The sequence below is a fragment of the Ammodytes marinus genome, assembly GCF_949987685.1.
Source record: "Ammodytes marinus genome assembly, chromosome: 15".
Taxonomy (NCBI): Eukaryota; Metazoa; Chordata; class Actinopteri; order Uranoscopiformes; family Ammodytidae; genus Ammodytes; species Ammodytes marinus.
Genome location: NC_137219.1, coordinates 8033834 through 8046883, shown reverse-complemented (window position 1 = coordinate 8046883; position 13050 = coordinate 8033834).

Here is a 13050-nt window from a genome sequence, read left to right as displayed (position 1 = left end):
GAAATCGATTATATCTTTATTGATACTCGCCGTAGCATGTCACAGCGATGGTAAGTACATGAGGCATATTAGACCACGGACAACAACACTGTCTTCCCTCTGCTTTCAAAAATGATGACCTTGACCAAGACCAATGCAGTAAGAACACATTAGATCCCAGTTCAAATGAGTCATGCTATTGATGTCAGAAGTATAAGCTTGATGTATTTGTGTATCGAAAGCCTCGACTGTTTGTCCTCCTGTGAAATCAATATTCATTACGTGTCATTTTAGGCCTTAATTATGAATGCTTATAATTAATGCTTCGCTTGTATGATGAATGGTTATCATTGCGCGGGGGTGGCGCCTCGTGTCGACAGCGACAGCAGTTTACAGTATCATTTCTCCAGCGAGCCCTCGGCTAGTTCATAATATACCCTGTGACCCCGGGCTCCCCATGCAATTGCTACCTCCACAGACTGCTAATCGATTATCTAAATTATCTTGTACCAAAGAACTGATGCAGCAGCACCTGAAGGTGATGCATCATGAATAGAGGCTTGTCAATGAACACTGATGTGTCTTTTTTTAATCTTTTTTATTTTCAATTCATCTTTCTTTATTTCGGGGACCATAACACAGATTTAAAGTATGGAGGAGGAATTATTTTCGGTAACAGTACAAAAAGGGTACATTAATGAGCTGTTACTTGATGCTTTGTCAATGCCTTATAAGCATCAATTTAGCAATAACTTACCATTAATGACTGCTTAGTTAATGTGTAATACTAACTAACTAAGCATTAACTAACTGTTATGCTAAGTAAGTATGAGTTAACTAAGCATAGTTAATGCTAAACCAAGCATTGACATAACCGTTAATAGCATTAAATAAGCATTAACTAACAGTAAATGAATGTACTCTTATTGTAAAGTGTTACCATTATTTCAAATAGGTACTATAATTCCCAGAGTGCATTTCAGTTGGAAAGATCCAATCACGGCACCTAGAATTGTGCTCCGCCCACAGAGAGTGCAAGATGTAAGGGACTTTTGCAGAAACTTTATGACACAGTCAGCTGTTTATGCCAGCCATCCATCATGGTGCAGTCTTTCAAATGTACTACTGCTCTGATCCTACCTGGTGTGCTGTCTTGGGAGAGAGGGAATCGTTTGTATTTAGAGGACGGATGTACACCAAACATGATGCCTCGAAAATAATGTTAGAATAATTCAAACCCATTGCAATAACCGGAACATACATTATCAAGTCAAGTCACATCCATTTTTTACTTATATCACACATAAAAATGTATCACAGGTGGCTTTACAATCTGTAGAGTTTATGATACCCTCTATCCTTTTAGACCTTCCATTCGGATAAGGAAAAACTCCCCCGGGAGGGAGAAAGGGGACAAAGGAGTTCTTATGTGAACCAATATTGAGGAGTATATCTTCAAAGGAATGAAAAATCTTCAAGAATCATCCCTTTGCAGCCGTATTACACACAGTGTTGCACAAGCCGGTTGGACAGGGTTTGAAATGCAAGTTTCAAAACCTCCAGATTACAAAGGTTTTTACGTATACATTAAGAGAAAGAAAAACAAGCAATTTAACCCAAATTGATTGAAGCACATAAGAAATATTTATAAAAATCCATATGATGAAAGCAAAGTGAACTGTGAGGCAGAATTGTAAAGGCAGGCTGCACGCTACATTTGTGACAGGTAAATAAGCTAATAGGGGTGGAAGCTGTTTGTTCATTTCAAGTATGCCACGCTTACTTCTCTTTCCACTGCTTTGAGATTTTACATTACATTGCATTTCAGTTAGCTGAAGCTTTTATCTAAAGCGACTTCCATTAGGTGAATTCAACCATATGGATACAAACCCCCAGAATAGCAGCAATCATGTAAGTACATTAGCTATAAACTATCAATATCTCCTGAGCAAATGTGCTGTGGGAAGAGATGTGTTTTGAGTCTGCGGCAGAAAATGTGTAGAATGTATGCTGTACTGATGTCAATGGGGAGCCTAGTCCACCATTTAGAGGCTAGGAGAGCAAACAGTTGGGATTTCTATGAGTTTGTCCCAAAATGTTTGTAGATCCAGGGGGGGGGGGGGACTGCATGTACAAAAGCAATTCAACAGAAATGCTGGTCTTCCAGTGAGCACTGACAATTTGGTTTCCAGTAGCCCTCCGACTCAGTGAGTTATCAGTCACCATCAGCGGGGCCTAGAGCACTGTGTGGGGTGGAACGGTTTTATTTGTTATGTGTGTGTGTGTGTGTGTGTGTGTGTGTGTGTGTGTGTGTGTGTGTGTGTGTGTGTGTGTGTGTGTGTGTGTGTGTGTGTGTGTGTGTGTGTGTGTGTGTGTGTGCAGTTATAGAGACCAGCAGAAGGACAGAAACACCCCCAGGTTGAAAGAGGACAACGTTGCATTCTCTGATTTATTTTCATTTCTAGACCACACCTCAAAGGAATACCTTACAAAACCCTCATATTCATTTACAAAGACAGCCAAACACACACACACACAAACACACACACACACACACACACACACACACACACACACACACACACACACACAAACACACACAAATTCAGTGCACTCCAAACACATATGCCCAGTCTCCCCAAAATCCGAGGGATTAAAAAGCTTCTGTTTGGTCACAAAATTAAGCGTGTGTGCCTCTCTGTGCGTTTGTGCTGTGTGTGTGTGTGTGTGTTATTAATATGTGTGTTATTAGTGTATGATGAGAAAAAGAGAGAGAGAGAGGGAAGAGAGAGATTTGTTGGCAGTGCACTGAGCAGAGGGATGGTTCAAAGCTTTGGGCTTCTTTTTTTCGCCATCTCCCTGCTTGAGCGTGTGAATGACCTCAATTAGCTCTGCGTCTGATAGACACACACACACACACACACACACACACACACACACACACCGAGCATCCTTAAATCACACACGCGTGCATACACTTGCAAATACTGCGATAGGGCGTCAAGAGAGAGAGAGAGAGGGATTAGTGCAAGAGGATCGTTTGAATTGTACGGCTCAGACATGTTTGTGTACTTCTCCGTTTCATCATTAAAGATTGAACCGTCGCGATGCCGTTTGCCGAAAGAGAGAGAGAGAGAGAAAAAAGAGTGTGACAGAGAGTGAGATAAGTGACAAATGAAGAAAATCACAGGGCCCATCAACAATGAGAGGGCCGAGACAGTGAGGAGAAGTTGGTTATGGATCAAAGAAAAGAGGAGAGGAGACAGCAGACAGAGGAGTGAGTCACAGAGACCAAAAAAAAGAGGAAAAAGTCAGAATAAAGCAAAGGGAGCTTCAGTTCAAAGAAACCCCCCCAAAAAAGGAAGAATAGCGCCATAGAAGGAAGGATATGGGAAATAACTTAAAGTGGAAGGGAAAGGTTGAAATGGGTGAGATGAATACACCAGAAAAGAGAAGGATGAAGCTGGCTGTGCACAGATGGATTTGGAAGGAAGCGGGGATCTGTCAAACGGCAGGCTCGCTGAGAAGCAAATGCTCTGACCTTCACGGGACAAGCTGCTATACCTACCGACGAGAATTTATGCATGCTCTCACTTTGTATTATTGGCTTAGTTCCGAGGGAGTGTATATGTACGCACAGTCACACATGCGTGCATGCATGCCTGGACGACTGTGACAGAGACTTAGTGGAAGAATGAACCTGTGTGAGTACGAGAGTTCTGTGTGTGTGTGTGTGTGTGTGTGTGTGTGTGTGTGTGTGTGTGTGTGTGTGTGTGTGTGTGTGTGTGTGTGGACGCCCGCCTGCCAGCCCCAGCGTGGATAAGGTAAAGATTGAGGGTTTTCCCTTTAATCACACACACTCCCTCAGTCCTTCTCCTTAATTTTCGCTCCCACTCTCCCTCCATTCTCTCTCTCTCTCTCTCTCTCTCTCTCTCTGCTCTCCACGGGAACTCCATTAGACCTTGCAATATGTTATCTTATCCTGGAAAAATTGCCAAACCACCCGCGGTTCGGAGCAATTATTGTACACCATCTCTCAGGAGGTGTTACAAATTAAACATGGCGTGGGTCATGACGGGGTTTAGCTTTGAGCAACAGCAAACAAGCAAATGGTCATACTACATCACCCTGTTTTATTATATACAGTAATGATAAGCATCCGATTCCAACTGTTGCACTTACTTGTTAGATTTTCTTATTCTTCATAGGTTGAGGGGCGCCTGAGGAGTAGAATACAAGAAAAGGTCATCTTGAAAATGTTTATGGAGTAACACAAACCCCTGTAATGATTCATCAGGGACCAGGGGTATTGTTATACAAGAGAGGTTAGTGTGTGAGACATAGGTGGCCTTGGGGAAAATGTGTTAGTGGAGGGAAAAATAACCCCCTCACTTCATAACTTCTGAAGCGGTCAGCCCAAAAAAAAAAAAAAAGGGTAAGTAGGTGAATTAATTGTGATCTATTGGCTGTCTTACTTGGCTCCACAAACCAGAACCAAGTGGACTCAAGCAAGGCAGAAGCTTTGAGCTGCTTAGTGATCCTCTCAGTGGTGATTCTAACCCCCCCACGGGATTATAAATGAATAAGAAAATATATAAATATATATATACTGTACAAACAGTATTTCATGGTAGAAATCAAGGCTGATGTCTTCCTCTCCATGAACAAGCAGTTTATTCGTTGGGAGAGCTTCAGTCACAAGTGAAGTGTAACCCCCATAACAAATCTTCCAAGACATCTGGGGTACCACTCAGCATGCACAGTTAGTAAGAAGCTGCGAGTGCGAACACATATTTCTTTTTCTATGTACTAAATTGTGCATGTCCATATGTTTTCATTTGATGTTGTTAATTTGTGTGAAATGACACAAATTCCTTTTTAGCCCATTCAGCTTATTTTGCTGAACGTTTTTCCTGTGTGAGTATTGAGGTTTATGGATAGAGGTGCTTTTCGGCTCAACATTACATAACTGAATTTAAGCAAGCCTATGGGGATGAACGCATGATGAATGCATGATGAAATGGTGAAGACACAGTGCAGATGCGCTTTGTTTTCCCCATACCACTGCTGTACTTATGGGAAGTGTACTGTAACCAAAACAAATTGGCTTCCTTGTAGATATCCCTGCTTTATTAATGCGAGACAGCTGCACGCGAGGCAGGAATTTGCTATGCAGCCATCACCACTGCAGGTTAATTTCCAGTGAATTGAATAAATATCTGCTGTGCGGCTCAAAAATGTCAGGGAAACCTTAAATACATGTACACCAATGGGAGTTTGGCAGTTTGCAGAGTCTGCTTTTTTTTTTTTTTTTTTTACTGTTCATTCCCTCTCTCCGGTATCTTGGCTGATCTGAGTTTGTGTGATTGCTGGTATGAGCGCATGTGAGGGTCTCTGGACATCTATCCTGCCTCAGTATACAGCTCAGTATTCAGAGCTAGCAGGAGGAAGCTCACACTAGTAAAATCTGGCTACTTGAGAAGCATCTGCATCGACGAAAGGCAGACGTCCACCTGTTGTGCAAGCCAACAATACAGAAGGCTTTCCAAGAGCTTGGGAGAGAACGGAGGGGGTGGGTGGGGGGGAGGGGGATTATCACAAACACAGACTGATAGCTTCTGATGTCGCGCCATGAAGCCCGCCGGAGATGGCCACACCCCAACATGAAAAAATAATAATATTGGGGCGCAAACTTTTTGTGTCTTTTAACTACTTCGCACACGCTGCATGAAAACACACAAATCCCCATCCCTGCTGGCTTCACATGAACAAACCAATGCCTGCAGACACAATCTGGAAACACACACACACATTCTGGAAGCTGTTTTCTAACATGTGTATAGCGATGATTTTCATAAGTTCAACTGGCCTCTGGTTGCACCCCCACACACGCACTGACACACATACACACACACACACACACACACACACACACACACACACACACACACACACACACACACACACACACACACACACACACACACACACACACACACACACACACACACACACACACACACACACACACACACACACACACAAAAAGCCTGTACACAGACAGGTTAGTGTAAGAGATCCTTTTTTTTGCCCTGTGGTTGTCCTTGGGCAATATCATCACAGAGAGAATCAATAGAGCCATCGCTCAGAGTGAATGGAAAGAAGGGGAGAGACAGAGAGACATTGAGGAATATATGAAGGAGGAGGGGGGGAAGAGAAGAGGGGTGTACAGAAAGATAGGGGAGAGAGAGAGAGAGAGAGAGAGAGGGAGAATAATAGACGTGAGGCAGGGGAATAGAGAGAGGAAAAGGGAAGGGGGAAAAGAAACTGAAAAGTGAGTAAAAAAGTGTACCATTAGAGGGAGAGTGGGAGAGCTTCCACAGAGGGACAGGGGGAGGAGGAGTGGTAGAGTCAGGAGCTGGCATCAGTGTCTGAGGAGCAGGAGCACAAAAGGAGGCTGAAGACTAAGTGACAAGGATGGATGAAGGAAGCAAGTGAAAGTGGAACAGATGGAGAAAGAGGGGGGAAGCATGGAGGCAAGGGGAAGGCAGGGGGTGAGGGAGTGAGCAGAGCATATGAGCAAGTAGTGAGTGGTAGAAGGAGGTTTAGGTTTATCATATGTGTCTGCAATACAGCATAGTGGTAGGATGGCCTATAGGGCTGACCAGTAACCATGAAGTCGCTGGTTCGATCCCCGGCACCGAACAGGAGGGTGTTATTTGTAAAAACTAGTGGTGGCTGGTGTTACATCTACGTTGCCCACCATCTCTACCATTGTGCCTTTTAGCAAGGCACTTAACCCGGAAATGCTCCAGGGGTGCTGTACGATGGCTGACCCTGCGCTCTGACCCCCTTCCGAAGTGGTAACCTGAGAGGGGATATGCGAAAATACGAATTTCAATGTGTAAATTGACTAATAAAGATAAGTTAACCTAACAAAACAAATGCAGATCTAAGCTTACCCTTTCACATGAGTGTTCAAGTCATCCTTCAGTCAAGATATATTAGCATGTGATCTCAAATGAATTATTACGTTCAAAGGTTCATTATCCTGAGACAACAAGTTAATGAGGTAAAAATGAAAGTCACTCATTTGTAACTCGGAAAAAAATTAATACTGGAAAAATTAAGACTGGAGCTGTTTGACATGGTATAGTCACCTCCATTCTTTTTCTCTTTTTTTGTCTGATAAAGTTAGAAATAGAGAGTGAAAAGGAGGAATAGCGAGACGTAAGGAAGGGGAAAAACTGAATAATTTAAGGCTAAAGGTGGACTGACTGAGTCTGACTGAGTGAATGAAGAAGGGAACAGGGTGGAAATAAAAAAAGGACGGAGTGAAAGACAAGAAAGAAAAGAAAAAGAACGATTAAGCGTTCGGGTGAGACGGTGATTAAGTGAGACAAAGAGTGCAGCTGCGATCAAGTTCCGTCAGCTTTTATGGCACAATGTACATGAGTGACACTTTATGATGTCTGGAGGATCAAATTGTGATGTAATGGTCTTGTCAACATGGCCGACCGGAGCGGGGCCTTGTGCTTGAGCGCTCATAAATTCCACCCAGTAAAAGTGGAAAGTTAAACACAGCTACACATTTTGGTGCACCAACAGGGGGGAGGGTGGGGGGGGGGGGGGTTAATTGATAGCCGAAGATGTGAAACAATAAATTCCTCCCATTGTTATGCATCGTTAAAGCCGCACCTGTCATTGTTTTCATACCAACGATGGATGAGGCAACTTTGTGTGAAGTGAAAAGGGGGTTGTTAGAACTGTCGGAACCCCATCTAAAATGATCACCCAACTCCGTAGTTCTCAACTGAGCAACTCAGCACATTTCAGATTATCATTGTTTTGGATGTGCCGCAACCCATTTAAGCCATCGCCGAACAAGTTGACACAAAGTTGATTAAGCCTATCAGCTCCACAAGACCCTGTCTGTGTTTCTCAGTATGGCAGCGTTTACAAGCTTGTGTCTCCCCCTGACACTGGCACGGGAGCTCTGAAAAATCCAAAGAAGCGCAAAAATATATGTTTCAGATGGTGATTCTACTGCTAAGAAAAAACCTGGATGTACAGCAGAAGGTATAAATTCCAACGCGCGATGACCGAAGACTTATGTGGATGCGCAGACAATGTTGTTGAAATAACAACAGAAGTTACGCACTATAGCTTTAAAGAGGTTGGGTGAGGTCCGATTGAGCATCTTAAATCCAACCCAGAAGTGGGACAACACAAACAAGATTGACAGTGTATGTAAATTGCTCTCTAGATATCTGACATGGCTGCCAAAAAAACTGTTGACTATACAGTAGTGTATGCAAGGCTGCAATAACTGGCCAATAACAATTCTTTATCTGACCTTGACTGTGAATAAGTCCATAGTATAGACATGAAAACACATCTACGATTCAGATGTGTTGAAGAAGGGAGGAAGGGGGCGCCCTTAGCTCAGTTGGTAGGGCGTCCCCCCCATGGGCCTCGGCCAGCAGCGGACCCGGGTTCGATTCCAGCCCGCGGTCGTTCTCTGCATGTCACTCCCCTCTCTGCCCCATTTCAACTCTGTCTCTACACTGTCAATAAAGCATAAAAATGGCAAATCATATCTTTAAAAAAAAAGAAGGGAGGAAGGAGTTTGGGGCGGGGGGGTGTTGAGAATTAGCAAGAGTTGGACGGAGCGGGGATGAACATCTTCTGCGCTTGCGTTATTATACCGGACAACAAGAAGAGCAGCCTGTCTGTCCTCAACTTCATTAGCCAGGTCCCATGTTAATGCAATGATTAATGGCCTTCACGGGAAAGGGGCTGATTAGATTTGAATAGATCACAGCAGACACAGATTAGCTCATATTAGCCCCATACAGGACCTCCCATTATTACCCAGCTGGCTCATGCACCTTTACTGTTCACTTCTCCTCGCCCTCCACTCTCCCACTCTATACATATTGCAAAGTGCTGTGAACGCTTGGAGAGAAGTCATAGTGGCCCACATTAATGTAATCCCCCCCCCCCCCCCCTGCAACTAGCACTGCCAGCTCAGCACTGTAAAGCCTCCCCCCTACGACAATGGGAGTAATGGCTACAGCTCTCACGTATTATCACCGCTCACTGTTAGCCCGGGGGACATTAACCTGTGGAACTCAACATGTACATCTTCCACACCATGACAGCCTGCTGCAGACCAGATTTTTTTTTCTTCCCACACAGCACAGCACAGCACAGCGTGAAGAAAAGTGGTCCAGGAATGTTTCATGTCTGCACCGCTGTTACGAGACATTTTTTATCTTGGATAGGTATGTATTGGCTAGAGATTTCTCCTCCTCAGCAAGAAATCGTAGTTGATAGTTAATCGTTTTACCCCGATAAATTGAAGAAAAAAAAATGTATCAACCCACACATCCCCCAAGCATGAAATAAAAAAAGCACACACACGTACTTATTTGACACGTATCAGGAATTGATCAAAGACAACTTTTATCCACGTTTGTTTAGATATTAAAAGATACAAGTCCATAGTCCTCAAGCTTAACGTTCATAACAGGCTCATTCAATCTGCGAAGATTGTTATGGCAAATTGGCAAATATCGAAGATCAAAGGCTGGAATGGAGATGACGAAATGATCGGCATAGTGATGAAATGGAGAAATGAAGCTTCTGGAGAAATAGAAAGGCGAGAAGTTCAGTCAGCAAAACTTTTTTTTTTTTTTAAAGACCAAATTTGAGGATTTTTAGACCAAGTGGACTCTCAATAAATGATTCAAAAGCAAAAAATATATCTCTGAAAGCTGCAGGGGGGATGATAAAAAGATACAGAATACAATTTTCAGATATTTTACAGATGCAGCATAAGCAAGAAATGTTAAACAGAGTATATCTTTGTGAAATGAACTCTGCTGTAATTACTCCTAATGAATGAATCCTCGTTTGAGAGCATTGGTATGGGCTCCATGTAATGCTGGTATAGTCTTGTTACACTAGTTCTTATGCTTCTGGAATTGATCACATCTCCAGTAACCCTTATTACTGACTGCAGTAAAGTGGTGTTGCAACGTGTCACTCCCCCTACTCCCTACTGCTCTTTGCTTTTATAATGTTTTTACTTAAGAGGATAAATATGTTGGAAGTGATTCTTAAGCATTTCATTCAGTCCGCCATCTGCCATCTCATTAAAATCTGAAGGCTATAATTAAGCTTCAACCTCTTCCAGTTCTATGCAATCTGACATTCCAAATGTCCACAAAAAATTATTTTTGCTTTAAAAAGTGTTGACTAAGATCAGTTATAGATACTTGAAGGATTTTTATTTGACACTAAAAAGCAGCATTCATTAAGCAATTTTTGGCAACATATTGACAACAATTTCAAAAAGTTGAAATTGCAAATATATTAGCATACTACTGTTGCAAATTGACACACACACAATAACATAAGCATTCATTTGGGAGCCTTGTATCTGGTCATCTTATGAATGCTGGTCAAAGATGTAGTCCCATTTTGTCTCCACCAAAATCCAGAGAGTTAAAGTGTCTCTTTAGTTGTCAAATGTTACACGACTACTTGCTAACAACCAAAACACACCGCTAATTGATCGTTCCTGTTTTGTCGTTTGGTTCTGGGCAGGTAAGGAACAATCCATTTAAAAGAGAGGACAGCTGCAAATAGGAACAAGGTTGAAGAAATCAGTAAGATTGAACTAGAACATAAAAAGTTGAAGAACTTTTGTAGAAACCAAAACAAGCAAGCTAAAAATGGCTAAAACATCTGTAAAGCAGAGGGGAAATGCACAGGTGTGCGATAATTCCCCAAGAGTCTGTCAACATAGGGCCATTGTTAATATAAAGAAAACGATATTGACCACAAAAGCTTTCAAATCTTTGCCCTTGTATGACACAATGAATAAAGCATGTGTAATCAACACGGCTGCAGCTGTACTTGTCCAGTAACCGTTGCACATTTTGTGCGAGTTAATAATTCCGTTGCTGTCACTCAATCCCCAGCAGTCATGTCGTGATTTGCAAAAAAAAAGAAGAAAAAAAAACACACACTGCATTTAATTAGAACTGAGACCGGTCCTTTCATTATGCCGTCGTGTGCAATTGTAAAAGACTGGAACCACCGAGGGGATTTTTCAGCAGCCAATAAAATCAAGTTTGTGACCAAGCAAGAAGAATGTCAACAGCCTTCATGTCAGTTTTGTGGCCAAACAATCTTTGTCATAATGACACAAAAACTGTCTCTGCTTTGACAGGAAGCTTAGTTTTGGCTAATAGTTATTTTTTTTTGCATTTCCATCCTTTTCATCCAATTCATATCATTTGTTTTCTCATTACAAAAAAAAATGACAGAACAAACAATGGCAAGCTGTTCAGACCCGCCAACAACAGCATATGTGTTTTTTTATGAAGTTACATCAATCACCAGTCTTATTAGTACACATCAACTGAGATAAAAGACGCGTGAAAAATCTGCAGATGTCACTCGATACATGTGCGTCTTTCACATTGCTGCTTATGCTCGGTACAAGCTTGTAATAATGTGTCTGAGGCCCAAACACATCGTGATCAAAAGACCAAGAGGGAACACAAAGAGGGAAGGATAACCCAAAAAGAGCAGCAGGCAAAAGCCCAATATTTCCACCTTGGGAATGTTTAAATGATTAAAAAAGCTCACAGTTATAACCCCTCCACCATCCTGCTATACTCATTATGCATCTGGTCTCGCAATTGGACCTCATCATTTTCTATAATTGCTCCCATTGGCCGGACTCTTTATCTAACCCATTTTATCCCATTTCTTGCTGCGAAATGAAGGCATTCCTCGCGGCGACCCTGACCCGTCCCAGTACCCTGTCGTTTGACTGACAGCCCATTAGCAAGCCATTGATTGGTTGAATCATGGAATGTGTGAGCCAACCTAATTAGAGCTGAGTCCCTCCTCTCTGCATGTCAATCGAGACCCCCTCTGAGGAAACAAAACAAACCCGCAGGCAAATGAGGCCTTTCTAAATCCTTTGAAGGGAAACTGTTGTTTTTACTCAACTATCAGTGTAATTTTAACAGTACACAGTCTCAAAAGACACAAGTGTGTGTGTGTTGACACGAACACACAAACCCCCACACATGCACACACACACACACACACACACACGCACACACGCACACACGCACACACACACACACACACACACACACACACACACACACACACACACACACACACACACACACACACACACACACACACACACAATCAGTCTCAGAAAACGTTAATCACAGAATAGTATTATATGCACATTAATTAATCAGTCATGTCCACACGTGCAAGTACGCAATACCCACCTGGGCATTGACTTTATATTCCTTCTTCCATAAGCATATATTAAGTGAAACATTGCCAGAGGTCCTGATTAAAAACTTCACCTCAGTCACCTGCTGCACGGACCCACAACGTCTCATAGGGAGGTGATGCCGCGAACACGCACACCGTCAAACACCGACTTGAGCACACATTGGTATGCCTACACACTCGCAGAAAGATAAGAACCTGCTTCTTCCTATCTGTTCTCTTGCAAACACAGATGCTCAGGTTGGATGTTTTTACAGCGCGCTTCACTGTGTTGAAACACATACAGAGACACACACACCCACTCACATACAGGAGACAGGTGCATGTTCTTTTCAGGGAGGCGGATGGGGGAAAAGCAAAGTTTTGCCTACATCACTTTTTGGAGACGATTTGGCCTAATCAATGCAGCTCCCCAACCGCAGATGGTCCTTCACCGAATTTACTACCTATGCTGCCATTTGTCACCATGCCTTCCCTGTAAAGTCTATTCATGCAACAGCAACAATGAATTCCTCCCAAAACTTACCTTGGCGGTTTTTGGGGTTTTTAATGGGTTTGTGAAATCATTCATGAAAATGGAACCACTTGTGTGTGTGTGTATCACAGGAGCGCCCAAGATCATTTTCTTCTCTTGCTGCAGTAGGGGGATGCTAATGAGACTGGTTGTTGATGATGTTTTTGTTATGAAAATGTGCTGCCTTTTGTAGATGACAACGCATCAGGCTTGCCTAG